The sequence below is a fragment of the Sebastes umbrosus genome, chromosome 14, assembly GCF_015220745.1.
Source record: "Sebastes umbrosus isolate fSebUmb1 chromosome 14, fSebUmb1.pri, whole genome shotgun sequence".
Classification (NCBI taxonomy): Eukaryota; Metazoa; Chordata; class Actinopteri; order Perciformes; family Sebastidae; genus Sebastes; species Sebastes umbrosus.
This window is the reverse complement of record NC_051282.1, coordinates 28,837,392-28,854,655: the sequence shown is the minus strand read 5'-3', so window position 1 is coordinate 28,854,655 and position 17,264 is coordinate 28,837,392. Positions and strand designations below refer to the sequence as shown.

Below are 17,264 nucleotides of genomic sequence, written 5' to 3'. Positions count from 1 at the left end.
GAGGATCCAATTCCTCCTTTCATCAACGAAGAACAAAGGATGGAGTTTTTTTTCCCCCTCTCTCCTCCTCACCCTCCTCCTCTTCATTTCTTTCTGTCTTTCTCTTTTCTTCTCCTCCTTCCTCTCCCCTCCTCCCCCCTCTTCTCCTGGGCTCAGTTTGGCAGAGCTCCACCGCCATATTCACACTTCCCTGCTCCCTGGCGAGACACACACACATCACCTCCGCCACCGCCACCACGCTGCGGAAAAGATAGTGAAGGGTCTCTTCATCTACCTGTGAGAAGTGATCAATACATCTGTCACCTGACGTGAGAGGTGTATCACCTGAGATGGCATGATCACTTCTTTTTCTTTTTTCTTTTTTTTTATTAAATGGAGCATCTTTTTTTTCCCATCATTCACTCCGTCACAGTCTGCTGGTCACTCCCTCAATCTGTTTCTCCCCTCCTCCAATCTGTCTTCCTCTCCTATAAAGTGCTGTAACTTTGTCATCTGTCTCTCTACTGTTTTTTACTCCTAATCATGTGGACATCAAACGTGCCATATGGTCACACACCAACACACGGCTGCACGCATGCATGCATGCACACGCCCGCCGCCACCGCCGCTGCACACTCCGGCGTCTTGAGAGCTGTGTTTGCTAATGACGAGGGAGTCTGCATCCCAGCACCGCTGTTATTTCACCGGCTGGAGACACTAACGCAAATCAATAGGCAGCACGGCCCCGCGATAACGATCTCCGTTTCTCCTCTCCTCCCTGCATCTCTCCATTCGCCTCACCGCTGTGCCCTCCTCCCTTCCCTCCTCTCCTCCATCCTCCCTCACATCTGCCTTGATCTTACAGCTTCAATCTATCTCTCCCTCCCACTCTTCCTCTCCCCGTCTCTGTCTCTGTGCCCCTCCATCTCACATCCTCTCCTCTTCTTTCTCTACGTCTCACCCCCTGTCTTTTTTCTCCCCCAGCATCCTTGATCTCGCAGCATCTCTCCTTCACTTTTTGCCTTTCGTCGCCTCTCTCGTACTCCCGCCACTAACCTCCCACTGTCTCCTTCTTCACCCTCTCGTATTTCCCTCTCTCCCTTCCCATCACTCCACTTTCTCTCACCCATCCCATCAGTGGGGCTGTGGGACGGTACACCTATCTACCGATTTGATACTATCACGACACCTGGGCGCCGATTCGATATGTATTGTGATTTTTAGGTATTGCGATTCTACAAGTAGAACACTAGACCGTGGGAAATAGTTGAATCATACACTTCTAGGGACTTTTACTTTACTCACAAATTAGTGGTATTTTCTTTATAATTTATAAGGGACATGTAATGTTTTATACTTCTGGTGAATATAATCCAATCAATCTTATTGCCATATATGTATTTTGTATATTCAGTTCCCTTTGTTAGCACCTTATTTTGAAAACTGGACGTAGTCACACGTGTCTACTTCCTCTAACTTCTCCAAGTCCGTCTCTAGCTCTCCCGCCAGCTCTGTTCTCTTTATACATCCATGATCAGCTCCATCGGGGCCGTTTGAATGCATTTAACATAAATGTCAGTATATGGGTGCTCTACAGTTGTAGCGTCGGCCCATTTGACCACGGAGACGAGAGTGACGGCCGGTTCGACCGCGCGTTACCGCGATACGATAACGTTTCCTGTCCATGACAGAGTTAGCATGCAGCTTTAGCCATGATGTCTAGCTCTGCTTTTCCTGTAATGTGTGAAACCCAAAGTGTTTCCATACTTTACTGGATGTGTAGTGTTTACCACGCTGGATTTAACATGTGAGGGTGCAGGTCGTATCCACGCCGACCCTCCGCCGTTTTCTACTTTCGGCTCGCTGCGGTTTGTTTTGGTTGACGGATACGGAACGGATATGACGTCACGTTACTCAGAATACAACAATAAAAGTGATAACTTTCCTTCTACCTCCACATAGACTCAAATTAAAGTTTTTTTTTTCTCACCCCTACTGACCTCCCCTGTCTCCTTCTTCACCCTCTCCCTCTCATATTTCCCTCTCTCTCTTCCCGTCACCCTACTTTCTCTCCCCTATCCCATCAGTCTTCCATTTATTCCCATCTGCTCTTTCCTCTCCTCCATATTTACCCTCCATTCCCCTCGCTCATACCGTTTCTCCTCCTTCTCTTTTTGGCCCTATATCGGATCAAATGTCTCCTCCTCCTTCGCTCTCCTCTTGCTCTCCTCCTCTCGTTTCAGCTATCTGCCATCAGTGTATCTGTGGCTAGCTTCCTTTTAGTGTCGGTCTGTCTGCGTCTGCAGATGGAGTAAAGTATTCCCCAGTCTGGCTCTCAGGTAACAGTTGAGAGGAGAGGAGAGGGGAGAGCGGGCCATCAAGGACACCGGTCCTTCTGGGAAAGATGCTCGGAGGCACAAATACAGAAGACGGGTCCAGATCCAAGAGAATGAAAGCTACCAAGAGGACAAAGATAAACACAGACACACAGTCACATACATGCACTTGAAAGCAATGCTGTAGTGTTGTAATGTGTAAAGCTTTTATTTCCTACGGTCCACACCAGAGGTTTTCAAGTTTAGGTAGGGATACACCAATCTGACTTTTTCAGTCTTGATACCGATACAGATACCTGGGCTTTTGGTTGGATACCGAGTACCGATCCGATACCAGTGTTTGATAAATAAGCTGTATGCCTCACTGTGTGGAAGTCACTGGGATCATTCTTTAATGTGTAAGGCAACATCAGGCTTGACTTAAACATTGTTTTCTTAACTTTATAAAACAAAATGTAACAAATAAATACAAATTTTAATTTTATTTATACAAATTGAATTTATATTTATTATTAAATTATAAATGAATAAAGCAACTTGGTAAAAAAAATCTTCAAAATTAATAATATTTTATTTTATTTTAATTTATTTTATTTTAATTGTTATCATTTAAATCTAAATGAACAGGAATTACAATTCAGGTGTAAACATTTTTAATGCAGCAAAAAAATTGGTCAAAATTTAAACAGTAATTAAAATCCTAGTTTATAATGTATATAGTATATAAACAGAATCAAATTGGTATCGGTGCATCCATACAGACTACAACCAGCATAAAAAAAAAATCTAAATTATAAACAAAGAATAAACTACTTTATAGGCTACATTAGCAAAGTGTGCAATTTACAATGTTTTTGTTTTTTTTAAATAAAATAAAACGATTATTCATGAAACTATCCAGCATTATTATATTAGAATTGAAAGTTCTCCATCTTGAACAGACAGTTATATTATATATATATATATTATATTATATATCTCTCTTTCATTCTTCACTTGAGGTTAACATTTGAATGCAGGACTTTATGTGCAGTATAATAGTTTTGCTGTTAATAGTTAATTTGACTGCTTCTTCTACTACTGCCAACACCAACATTCCCACCTGCAGCAGAGGCTGCAACACACAGATCGCTGAAGTGCTTAAAAAACCAATGGGGCCTGGCTGCAGCCATTTGCGTCAAAACTCTAACTCCTTCTCGGAGTCACACCTCAGTTAATTATGATCACACAGTCATGATACCACACATTTTTATTTTTAGTGTGACTTACCCTTTCCGGTGATACCATCATCTCCGATATCCGTGGCGAATAGACGTCCAGAAAACCGCTTAGAAATCATGGAAAGAAAGACGCTCCTTACAAATCCGGAACTTGCCTGAGAATCATCGCGTTTTTACGTTTTCTTCGGTATCACAGTAATACCGTGATAGTTGTCTGTACATGCATGGGTACATTGCAAAGAGGAACTGCTAATAGTTAATTCGGCATACTTTTAATGGCGCAAATTTGCCAAAATGTTAACAAATATAGGCTAATGTAGCCCACAGGTAACTGACTCCATGGCACCTTCCTGTTTACATCCCCCAAAGCATTATGGGGTCTTCTGCACCTCTATTTAATGGCACTATTACAGGCATTTTCTTTCTTTCTCTTAGATCACAGTGCACTTTCTCAAGAGAATATAAGTGAATACTGGTGTAAGCACATAAAACTAGACTTTAGAGAGCAGTTAAAGTTAAAATACCATGATGTCCACATTTATGGCTTCTTCTATATGCATATGAGATAATTCAAAGACACGAGTCACCAGTGAATGCATAAGCAATGAAATCTCTTATGAAAAAGTACTATACTTAAAGTATTTTATGAAGTATACTTCAGTAAAGTTCAAGTATATATTTCCCAAGTATACTTTATGTAAGTATACTAATATCAATGTGTTAGTAGTATACTTGTAAGTGTACTACTTACATACTTTTATACTACAATTTGGGACTAAATTGGCCCACTTTTTAGTTTATAAAAGTATACTTTAAAGTATACTTTAAGTATGAGAATAGTAAACTTTGAGTACACAACAAGTTGACAACTAAGTTTTATTTTGTATTGCAACTATATTATAATTATATTATACGATAGTTTGCTAGTTTTATACTTGTAGCACACTTTATAGTTAATGAAAGTACACTTTAAAGTGTACTCGGTAAACTACTAGTTTAATAGTTTTTATCCTGCAACTATACTTGTATATACTTGTAGCCTACTTTATTTTGTCTTGCAAGTATACTTGTATATACTTGTAGCCTACTTTATTTTGTCTTGCAACTATACTTGTATATACTTGTAGCCTACTTTATTTTGTCTTGCAAGTATACTTGTATATACTTGTAGGCCACTTTATAGTTAATGAAAGTACACTTTGAAGTATATATTCTCAGTAAACTACTAGTTTAATAGTTTGTATCCTGCAAGTATACTTGTATTTACTTGTAGCCCACTTTTTAACAGAGATTGGGACTCGAGTCCGCGACTTGGACTCGAGTGGCACTTAAGTTGCACAAACTGTGACTTGAGACTTGACTTGGACTCTACTTCATCCCCTCCCCTGAGTCGGCTGTGGCTCGGAGGTAGAGCTAGGTCGTCCATCAATCAAAAGGTCGGTGGTTTGATCCCCGGCTCCTCCGGTCCACATGTTGAAGTGTCCTTGAGCGAGATATTTAACCCCAAACTGCTCCTGAAGCCTCTGCCATCAGTGTATGAATGTGTGTGTGATGCTGACATGTAGTGTAAAACGCTTTGAATCGTCGGGAGACTAGAAAAGCGCTATATAAATGCAAGTCCATTACCATTTACCTTCTGTCCCTCAAAAATAAAACATACATTCATTACCACTCGTCTTTTTGCATAATATAGAGGCCACCGCACACAGAAAGACACTCATCGTTATTTATAGACAAACAAGCTGCAGAGGACAATATCTGCGTCTGCTCATCGCCGCTACAAATCTCTCCTTCAGGCTATGGGTTCAATGTGCCAGACCAACAACAAGCTGCCTGCCCTATCTAACCCAAGACAAGGTCACAGACACACACATATGCAGACAGACACACACAACACAGCACTGCCAGCAGCAGCTGCACTGTGTGGCTACAGGGCAAGGAAAGGGTATGAACGATAGAGGACAATGGAGGACGGCGTACAACTTAAAGGACACAGAGATAGAAGGAGAGCAGAGAGGAAGAGGTGGTGTTTGTGTGTGTGTGTTAGAAAGAGAGACAGCAGGAGTGACACGGCATCATCAATTAGATGAACCGAAGTGGCACAAAGAGGGAGCAGGTGCAAATCAGTGTGTGTGTGTTAGTGAATTTGTGCACACGTGTGAGTACTTGTGTGTAAATGAGTGGAGGGATCGAATACATGGGAGTGGAACGCACCATGAGCCCCAGCAGGGATGTCACACAGAAACCTGCTCCGGCACCGCTCCCTCTGCTTCAGTGGAGCGCTCCACCCCATTACCTGCAAAGGGCGGATGTGTGTGTGTGTGTGCGTGTGTGTGTGTGTGTGTGAGAGGCAGGAAGATGTGCTTTTACTGGACCAAACCAAAATGGGTCACCGCGAGATATGAGCCATTTCCACGTCTGTTTTACCATCCTCAAAACGCTGCACCTTTGTTGCTACTGTACCTCTCTGCGTCTGCTTTTGAAGGAGTAAGCAGTATACGCGTGGATTTCAACCCTCGGTCTAAATGAGAACTTACTCGCCGCGCTCGCCTCTGAATGCTGCGCTTTTGTCTTCCTCTTCTCGTCCCATCTTCCTCCTGCATCGTCTCTTTTCTTGTGCTCCATAGTCCCTCGCCGGAGGATTCTGACTGAATACCAAGTAGCTCTGCGGCCCACTTTACAGGACCCCGACTCCCATGTGTGTGTGTGTGTGTTTGTGTGTGTGTATGAGAGAGAGAGAGAGATGGAGAAAGACAGACCTGTACTGTAGGGGGGAGAAAAAAAGGAAGAAAAAGTGTGTAGGCATGGCCGAGATTATCAATACTATGGGAACATGAACCCACAGAGCATCTCGTTCTCTCTCTTTGTTCTTCCTCTTCTTCTCATGTCTGTACGTCTCACTCCCTCTGTGCTCTGGAAGGTTAGCTGGAGTCCACCAATGCCCTCACACACACTAGGGCCTCGTGGGTACCCATAGAACCCATTTTCATTCACATATCTTGAGGTCAAAGGTCAAGGGACCCCTGTGAAAATAGCCATGGCAGTTTTTCCTCAACAAAATTTCAACTCGTGAATGCTGAGCTTTCAGAAACTTTCCACTTACAGGGTTGTGAATACCACAAGAGGGCAGCGTTCATATGGACTCTTCTTGTGAACACGGTAAACACGACTTTATTTGAAGGCACCACTAGTTTGGTACCAATGGATTCTTTAGGTTTTCTAGTTTCATATGATGCCAGTATCTTCACTCTAGCTTTAAAACTGAGCCGGCTACAACCTCCGAAGGATTGAATAGCAGTCAGATTTTTAAGAGGTTAGTGTCAGTGTTTTGAAGAATCGATACAGTATCACAACACATAATATCGCGATACTCATGTGTATCGATAGTTTCTTACACCCCTAACACACAAACACACACATTGTGGGGGGCGTTGCAGGCAGTCATGCTTGATCATGAAAGCTCTCATCAAGCACGTTCACGCTAAATGCTTGCACGTATGAGCACATATCAGCAAACGGCTTGCACAAAATGATTCATGTTTGCAGTCACCTGCCTACACACTTGCACATAAGCACACAGACACACAGGCAGGTAATGAGCAATCAGTTTTCCTTTTCCTGATTCTTGTCACATGCTCAGGTATCCACGACAACCTCCACGACAAACAAACACAACCTATGTGATGTGTATGTGTCATTTTCTCTCGCCGATCCCTCTCTCTCCTTCCCCATCCCCGCCCGCGTCGTCGCTCCGTTACCATGTAAACAAAGCCATGGTTTAGTCCTTCAAAGGGCAACGCTCGGCAGCTGCCCGCTGGAGGTGACTGCGCTGAAAGACAGAGGGAGAGACAGGAAGGGAAGACAGATAGAAAAAGAGATAAAGGACAGTTGTGCGGAGGAGCAGAACAAGGGAGGGACGAGTGATTTTGGGTCAAGGCTAGAAGGCTGGAAAAGAGAGAAAAAGATATTCAAAGAAATAGGTCTACAGGATTTGTCCTTTCACAGCCCACATGCTCATCTTTCGCCCATTGTTGAGTGGGAAAGTGATTCAGTGTTATGCCCTGGAACGCATATAAAGTGATATATGCAGATGGAGCAGACTTAAATCAAAGCTCGTCTTTCAGAAGAGCGTCGACTTCATTCTGCCGGTTTTGAGTCCGGATCGTGTATCACTGTACAGTCTCTTCCTTTCTTTTTTTCTGTGTGGGACAAACAATCAATATGTAGTTCTCAAAGATGCAGTGATGAGGAAAAAGAAAAATCTCCACACAGACCTTGTCAAAACAAAACATACAGCGAGATTCACACAGTCAGTTGCCTTCTTCCCAGGATGCACTTAAAGGTGCTCTATAAGATATTCAGAGCATTAATAGAGCATCAACTATGTGATATGTAAAGATATAGAGGAATAATGTCGCACATAGACAAACTGGCTAGCTCATGGCTGCCGCTCTGCACTGCTCTCATACAGCGGTTACAGCTCATAACGCTGTTAGCTTCGTCAGCAGTGTTGTTGTAGTTTTCATTGTTAGCGCTGTTAGCACCATTAGCTGCAAGCCGCCGGCTCAGATGTTGTCATATTGAGAGCCGTGCGGAGGCAACAGAAATGGTCCCAATCCTGTAACGTTCAGTACCTTTAATGCCAAACGATGGTCATCTGTGGCAGCAAACATGTAGAACGAAATAAGCCACAACAAATAATGTTAAATAACAACAATCAATTAAGGAGATTCCTGTTTTTAGATTAAATCAAATTATTTTTGGTTAATTAATTTGTGTTTAGATTTCTACGCAATTCTGGCAACATAACATTAACCTCATCAGCATCATAATCAAACTCAGTCTTTTATTTTGAAAATGTCTTGAAAGCATAGACTGTATATAAGAAGTGGACGTAGTCGCTGTGACGTCACCCACTGGTTTGTGGACTGCCGTTTTGAAGCCTCGAGTTCAGCATTTTGGTCGCAGCCATCTGTTTTTTTTGCAACCAGAGGTGACACGAGAGGGGTGGAGCTAAGTACAACCGAACGCTGAATAAGACATTTTCAGGCGACCGAAAAGGAACTTTCATGAACTGAAAACACACTGTGAAAGGGTTAAAGTTGTAAGACGAAAACACGGACAACTCCCAACACCGTGGGAGCGACCTGTCAATCACCAAGGTAGCCCCGCCCTAAAGCATCCCCTGCTTTATGGTCTATCTGACTCTAAATGGGACCATAATTTACTAAATGAACATCATGCTGTATTGAAGAAGACTTGAAACTAGAGATTGAGACCATAAACTCATGTTTACAATGTTTACTGAGGTAATAAATCAAGTGAGAAGTAGGCTCATTTTCTCATAGACTTCTATACAATCAGACTTCTTTTTGCAACCAGAGGAGTCGCCCCCTGCTGGCTGTTAGAGAGAATGCAAGTTTAAGACACTTCAGCATTGGCTTCACTTCTCAGACCCGGAGGTTGCCCTCTGGGAAACATTACCATCCAATTGTGTTTGTATCTGTGTGTGAGAATTTCTGATTTCCAGCATGCTACATAAATGTATTTGTGTTGTTTGCCTAAAAAATCCACACACTCAGACTCCCCGGCATATTATCGAGGTTTGCTTTACATCATTTCTTCATGCCACATGCATACACAGGGTTTTCCACTTGACTGCATGGCTCCGTCGTTGCCATGGCGACTGTATAGACCTTGTTTTTTGTTGTTGTTTTCATGGCGTAACAACACATCCCAGTGTGAGGTTGTTCCACTCTGAAAGGTCATTAGACATCAACGACCCGTCAGTCAAAGGAGGGCGCTAGACAGATATACAGTAGTTACGTGTCCACACATCATCCGGTCCGGCGCTCCTAATGAATTGAATTTTTTTTCACGCCAGAGACAAAAGAGAGCAAAAAGAGAGAGAGAGGATGTTGTTCTACAGTACGGAGGGATAACATCGCCTCTGCATTCCCTGCTTTCAGAGCCAAATAGGAATTCTGAACCTAAACCACAAAGTAGATAACTGTATGATGCATTCCTCTCTCTCACATCTGCCTCGCTTTCTCTCTCGGTCTGACCTTTATTTATGCTTTCATGCTGTCAAAGCTTCAGCAGTGTGTGTGTGCGTGCGTGTGTTTGTGTATCTTTGTGCCGTCAAGACTTCCCTCTTCTCTTCTTCCAGGTTTATGCATTTGAGTAATGTCTGCTCAGAGTGTGTGGTCGGTGTTGATGTGCCATGCCTGTGAATGTCGATGAGTCATCCCTAAACCCCAGAGACGAGACAGTTGTACCTCACACACACACACACACACACACACACACACACACACACTGGCCTCACTCACAGAACCAAAATGGTCTCCAGATCGACCGACCAGGGTATAAGGCTCATTTTCCTCAGTTTGAGACGCCATTGAGCCGTTTCAGCCTCAAAGCACCAGTCAGATGCCCTTCAACAAAAACTGGATTTAATCAAGAGGAGACAGACGACTCGGTTGGAAAATACAGACACGTGCTGATTTGCCATTGAAATGCTTTTTGGCAATAGTGTTTGTTTGTGAAAACTGTGATGCCAGTGTATCACATTGGGTTGGACTGACGAAGGAAAAATAGGCAAACAGATGGAGACGATGGATAGATGGATTAATGTTTTCGATGTTATTTGATGGTAATAGTTACATTTGTCAGACTTATTTTGAAAATTTGTTGGAAGCCAATAAATATTAACATCCAATTGTGTTTTGTGTGTGTGTATACGTGTGTTTGCGTGCATGTATATGTGTGTGAGAATTTCTGATTTAACCAATTTGTGCCCGTAACTCAAATTTTTTATTTCTCTGGGTGAGGGTTAGGGTAAGCACAAATCTAAAGACATTTTCAAAAGCAGTCAAACATTTGGCTCATCATACTATATCTAGGATTTGTGCACATGGGACTACTGTTTTTGCGATATACTCCGTTATATTTTAGTAAAAAAAACAGTAGTCCCACGTGCCCAAATATTAGATATAGTATGATAAGAAAATGGCAGATATCAAATATTTGATTGTGCTCCTTGTAGTTTTTCTATGAACTTATAACAAGTTGAACATCAAAGATATGCAAACATATTCAGTGTAAAAATATGTCATATGGAAAACATTTAATAAACACAATGTGAGTGTTTTTCCTAATTTTTCAAAAATCCTGATTTTGACTATTGATAAAAGTGTGATTTTTCATGTGATCTGAAAAGTCGTACTGCTAGATATTTGCCCAAAGTATGTCAGTACCAGATTTCAAGAGTTCTGACCAATCAGAACAAATGTTGTGGCATTTTTCCTCATCATACTGAATATAGTCTTTGGGCACAAATGGGTTAATGCGTGCTACATAAAGGATTGAATTATTTGATGGAAGTCGTTAAATTTGTTGGACTAACGCTGGGCATACACTGTACGATTTTAGCCTGTTTCTTGCCCGAACTTTGAGCCGTCGGACCGAATTTCAGCTTCGTTTGGTGTCGTTTTCCGTGCATGTCAGACATGTCCTATTCAGGGTTGCGGGAGGGCTGGAGCCGATCCCAGCTGACATTAGGCGAAGGCGGGGTACACCCTGGCCAGGTCGCCAGACTATCACAGGGCTGACATGTAGAGACAGACAACCATTCACGCTCACATTCACACCTACGGGACATTTAGAGTCAACAACTAACCTGCATGTCTTTGGACTGAGGGAGGAAACCCACGCTAACACGGGGAGAACATGCAAGATCTACACAGAACCCAATCCCAAGCCGGAATCGAACCCCGAACCCCGTTGCTGTGAGGCGATAGTGCTAACCACTGCACCACCGTGCAGCTGTATGAGCAACATACTCAATATAATCAGACTGCTTACATCATTAATTAAAAGCTTACGTACACGCTACTACTCCCTCTCTGTCAGCCCTACGATCGGGTTGATTTGATGCCCGTCCAGTAGCCTCGAAGCGCCATGTGTCTGTCCGTCCGTCCGTCCGTGAGTGTCAGGTCTCCGCCCCCTCTATGTCTCTTGCTATTATCTATGTGACTGGCTGCCGGTGACCCCCCGTGACCTCCAGCTGTGTGTCATGACAACGGGACACTGACAAATGTCAGAGCAGATATTGGCTTCCTCCATCTCCCGAGCCTCTCCCCTGGGTGGGAACCCGCCCACACGCAGCCTGGCCAGACACTGCAGAGGAGAGAGAAGATGTGTGTCTGTCTGTCTGTCCATCTGTCTGTCTGCCGTCCCAGTGCGTTGTTGAACCTGCGGTTATGAAGGAAAAGGGCATAGCGTCCACCGAGAGGGGAGGATGCAGGCAGTCGAAATGATAGTTGGAGGCATCTGAACGCTCTCTGCGCCTCGTTGAAGTGTGTGTAATTAGGACGGGGATAGCAGCGTGCTGATTGGGAGCAGCGGCAGGGCGGGTTGCTGTGTTATTTCGGAGCGTGCTGTGTTAAACAGGGTGTTAAAGGCAGATGTGTTAGACATGAGTGTGTGTGCTGAGGTGGGGGGGTGCGGGTGGCGTGTTTGGGTTATTTTCGAGCGTCGGGTTGTCGAGGAGCATGTGAGCTTTGGTGTGCTGCGTGGTGCTGGGGCGTGTTGTGATGAATCCGGAGGTGGTGGTGGTGGTGGTAAAGTGCGGCTGTTTGTGAGTACGTGTGATGGTGTGTGCGTGTATGTGTGTGTGTTTCCTCCCAGGCCGCTCCACCTCCCCAGCAAACTGCCTCTGCATGCATAATTAACCAGGATGACTGGGGAGGTAAATACGTACGCAGGGAGACGCTCCATCCTTCCACTGTATGCCTCCATTTATGTGAGTGTGTGTGTGTGTGTGCGTGTGTGTGTGTGTGTGTGCGTGTGTGTATGCGTGTGTTTGTGTGTGTGTGTGTGTGTGTGTGTGTGTGTGTGTGTGTGTGTGTGTGTGTGTGTGTGTGTGTGTGTGCGTGTGTGTGCGTGTGTGAGCGCATTTGCATGTTTGTTTGTGTCAGATAGACAGAGAGCAGGCAAAAAGATTTGAAGCGAAAGTGCTTCAGAGCCAGAGTTGATGGAACGAGAGCGCTGTCTGTTTGTGTGTGTGTGTGTGTGTGTGTGTGTGTGTGTGTGGAGAGAAAGAAGATAAATCCCATCTCAAGCTGCCTCTGAAGATGATGCGATGAAAGAGAGGGAGAGGATAAAAAAAGAATGAAGGGGGGGACTGTAACCAGTCGCAGCTCTGCGCATTATGAACCATCCAGCGGAACAATCAGATTCACCCTCCGCTCTTCCCTCACCCTTCCCTCCCTCCCTTACACTCCTTTCCTCCTGTCCTCTCCTTCCTGACGATATTACATTTACGGACACATTCTAGTGCTGGGGATCTGAAAAGGAAATACACACACACAAACTCTGATGTCACTTCTACAAATCTACAATAACACTGACTGTTATCAGGTCATTAAATAGGCATTATCAGTCGCAATAAGCACCATAGATGTGGGTCATTAGAGGCCTACCACGCCTACTACGTTGTATAAGTGAAAGTGAAAGTGAAACTTAAAAGCAACACGTTCTATCATGTAAAACTGAATGAAACGTTACGTTTTGAACACAAACAAAAATGCTTCTTTAGGTTTAGGAATTGAAAAAACAGTTAGGTTTAGACAACAAAAACTACAACTTCTTTAGGTTTAGGCAATAAAACTACAACTTATTTAGGTTTAGGCAACAAAACTACAACTTCTTTAGGTTTAGGCAACAAAATTACAACTTCTTTAGGTTAAGGCAACAAAACTACAACTTCTTTAGGTTTAGGCAACAAAAGAAACAGTTAGCTTTAAGCAATAAATATACAACTTATTTAGGTTTAGGCAATAAAACTACAACTTCTTTAGGTTTAGGCAAAAAAAACAGTTACGTTGAGGGAAAAACATTGAGTTTTGGGTTGAAATAACTACGAACACAAAGACAACTACACAGACCATCCATCTTCCCTGACCTCCACCGTTTATGGAGTTTCACACTGTCTATACTATATATATACTGTACATAGTATACAGTATAGCCTAACTTCCACTTCTGCTCCTGTCATAATAATACTACGGTCGCTAGAGGTCGCTGTCATGTTCTTTTATACCTTCTTTTGATGATCTACCATGTAAATAGATGATAAAACCTACTAGTGGGGGTAGTAGGCCCCTATTGACCCACATCTATGGGGCGTTTAGCGACTGATGAACAGTCCAGTTGGCTGAACAATGAAGCTGGTTATGAAGGCAGCTGCCTTGATGAGATTTGAAGTGGGCAGAGCCCGACGTAATCAATCACGCGTCCAGCAGCTCGTGGTTGTCTGTAGTGGCGAAGCATTTGGCTAATTACGGACCCTGCTGCATTGTACGCTTGCCCACAATCTACCATTTTGCATGCACCTCTGTACGTGTCAAGTGTGTGTGTGTGTGTGTGTGTGTGTGTGTGTACTGCAGCTCATATTTCCCAGGAGCCCAGGTTGTAAAGCTCACTCAGTAAATCATCTATCCTCCTCTGTCCTCTGCACCCCCCTCCTCCTCCTCAAACTTATCATCCTATCACTTCTATCTCGCATCCTCCCACCCTCAAGTGACTGTCTCTCTCTCTCTCTCTCTCTCTCTCCTCCCATAAGACCCCCGACACCTTGTTGTCTTTCCCCTCCCGTTGCCGTTCTCCTCTCCAGTCACGGCACGGGGCCAGAGGAAGAGATGTAAGGGGGGGAAGAAAGAGAGAGGAGGTTAAAAAAAGGTAGAGATGAGAGGAAGGTACCCTCTCGGCACAGATAACATTGTGTTGAGAGACAGACGTAGGCAATCGGTGTAGTAGGGAGAAAGAAAGAAAGGAACAAGAGGGAAAAGCATAAAATAAACACACACACACACACACACAGTAAGACACCCACATCGGTTGTTTTCTTGTATGTGTGTGTATTTCATGCTTCCTTTCTTTCTTGCATGTGTGTTTATATGTATGCACATGACGGACAGACGGTGAGCGATGTGTGTCCCTCCTTCTCTGTGCTCAAACAGCAGCTAAATCAATGCTACCTAATAAACAGACAGACGGACATACAGATCAACAAGAGGGGATTTGTCGATCTCAGCATGTATCCGTCGTCCTCTCTCCTTTCTCTGACCCCTACCGAGGCTGGAGAGCAGCGCAACACGACGCGGCGCATCCACAAATATAGCAGTTGGCCAGCTCCACAATGCTCTCAGTGGAAGATAGGAGTGGAAGGAGGAGGAGGTGCAGCAGCAGCGTGGAGGTGGAGAGGAGACGTGATAGGAATGTAGACACACGTGTGTGTGTGTGTGTGTGTGTGTGTGTGTTTGAGAGAAAGGACAGAAGGAGGAGTGAAGTAAATTGATTGGGGGAGAGGATTTCTTTTGGCTTGTTTGCTTTGTTTTTCAGTGAGAGATGCACAAAACAGGGAAAAAATCCAATTAATTATTCTTCATAATAGGCTATTGTGGGAGAAGAGCGGATGTGTCAGAAACACAAACACACACAAACACGTGGCGTCACAACACTGGATCTCAAAAGCAATGTGCGCCTCCGACCCTGTTCAGACCTGGTTTTAATATGCGTCCTGATTGATCCGAACACAAGTGGACCGCTTTAAGTACGTCTGTTCATGTCTGGCATTAGAATGCGTCTCCACATGAGTGACCACTTGTGATCAGATCTCTCTTCCCCTTCCACTCTCTATATGCTAATAAACACGTAGTAAACACACGGCTAGTACAGCAGACGGTGTGACGTAATATTACATGAATGTCAGTAGTAATATCCTACATATTCGTGAATTTGGGTACATTTTATTAACATCAAAATAAAAGGTTATTGTACCAGCGATCCCCGGGGACCTCCGCGCCGCTGGCACTGCTGCCTTCGCCAGATAACAGCAGGTACAGAGCTTCAGAGAGCCGGGGATGAGAGCGACGGCGGGTGTCAGCTGACAAAAACGCTGACAATATGATAATAATGCACTTTGCATGCCTAGTCTGATAGTCTGTAGAGATGTAGCCTATAAACAAGATATGTTTTAATAAAATACAGTTGTACTGACAGAATACAGTAGAGCACAGAGGCCGTTTCCATGCTGCGACGTGGCCAGACTTCCTGTCTATTCACACGAGGAGCGCAGAGACCCACGGATCCCAGCGGGAAGTCAGTTGAGTAGGCGGTCCTTCAATGTGGCCCAGGACACATCCGCGTACACACTGCTAAAAGAAAGATCCGATCTAAATACATCTTGAGTGCGTTCACACCTGTACTCAGAGCTGTCCACTCGTGATCTGATCACTGAGGACGCATGTTAATACCAGGTCTGAACAGGGCCTCAGTCCATCCTCTCTGCTATGCTCGGCAAGCTTTGGTCTGGCAGAAACCCACCCCATGTCCCCTATAAGCATCTTATTTAGGTCATGGTGTAAACAAGTGTCCTCACACACACACACACACACACACACACACATCACCGCGGGTGAAGCAGTAGTAGGCTGCAGGCAGGAAGGTGGGAGGGAGGACAGAGAATCTCCAGGGGAATCTATAGGTGTGTGTTTGTCTATGAATGTGTGTGTGTGTGTATATTTATGGGACTGCCAAAAGCTGTGGACCTGCACACATAAACACAAACACAAACGCTCACAAACTCACTCACAAGAATGAATGCGTGCAATAATCTCACACACACACACACACACACACACACAGACACACAGTGTGTTTCAGAGATGAATAATGCTGCTGTGCGTCTGGTGGGATGCACCGCTGTCCCTGGGGCGGGTTGAATGCCGGGATATTGTGCAGGAACCGGCTGACACACACACACACACACACACACACACACACACACACACACACACACAAGCTCAGTGCTCTGTCTCCAGGTGACTCTGTTCCTTTTATAGAGCGGCGCTCTCTCCACCCCTCCTCTCTCTTCCTTTCTCTTTTGTGTGAATGCATAAACTCACAAACACACACACACACACACACACACACACACATGCATAGGCAGGCACAGACAAACAGTGCCACGTGCACTCACACACTGGAACAAACACACTCCGATGACACCCCTACTGGTGAAAGCATGCACGCAAACACACACTTCCCCTTGGAGGAAATTGGAGTTTGCATCTGTGCAGGAAAAGACAGCGAGGAGAAGAAAAAGAGGGCTCAGTTGAACCTTTTATGAAACGCTGCATCAAAGACGAACCAGATAATATCGCTTTACATTGTTTGTTTAGGTAATACATTTTAATATCTTCCGGAATTGCGTTGCTAGGCAACAGCTTGGGTCCATGTTTACCTCCTGTCAGCTGATGTTATTTACATACACTGCAACAGGAAATAAACTGGGACACATTTAGAATGTTTATGTTTAAAACCGTGTAATGATCTATATATATTGTATATTTGTGACATCACAAATGGACAGAAATCCTAACGGCTTGTTTCAAACGCACAATTTATGAATACAGGCTGTGTGTATTTCTCCGTATATTGAGCGTTTTGATAGTTTAACAGTATTTATATCACACTTAAACCTGCTTTATAATATAAAAGACATGAAATTCTCACTTTTTACAATATGAGACCTTTAAGTAATCAATAAGTTGACACAAAAACGGTCCACCAGAGTCTGACATCAGAATTGCGCCCATAGCAACGGTTTGTTATACATAGCAACGGTGTGCTAGAAAGAAATAACAGACCGTAGAACGCCGTG

The 17,264-nt window shown here is 44.0% G+C and overlaps 1 protein-coding gene across 1 annotated transcript in view; it reads left to right on the top strand.

Annotated features, from left to right (window-relative positions):
• The window catches only part of LOC119502417 (retinoic acid-induced protein 1), a 78,411-nt gene that overhangs the window by 45,828 nt on the left and 15,319 nt on the right, over window positions 1-17,264 (top strand). The gene's annotated exons all lie outside the window — the stretch shown is intronic.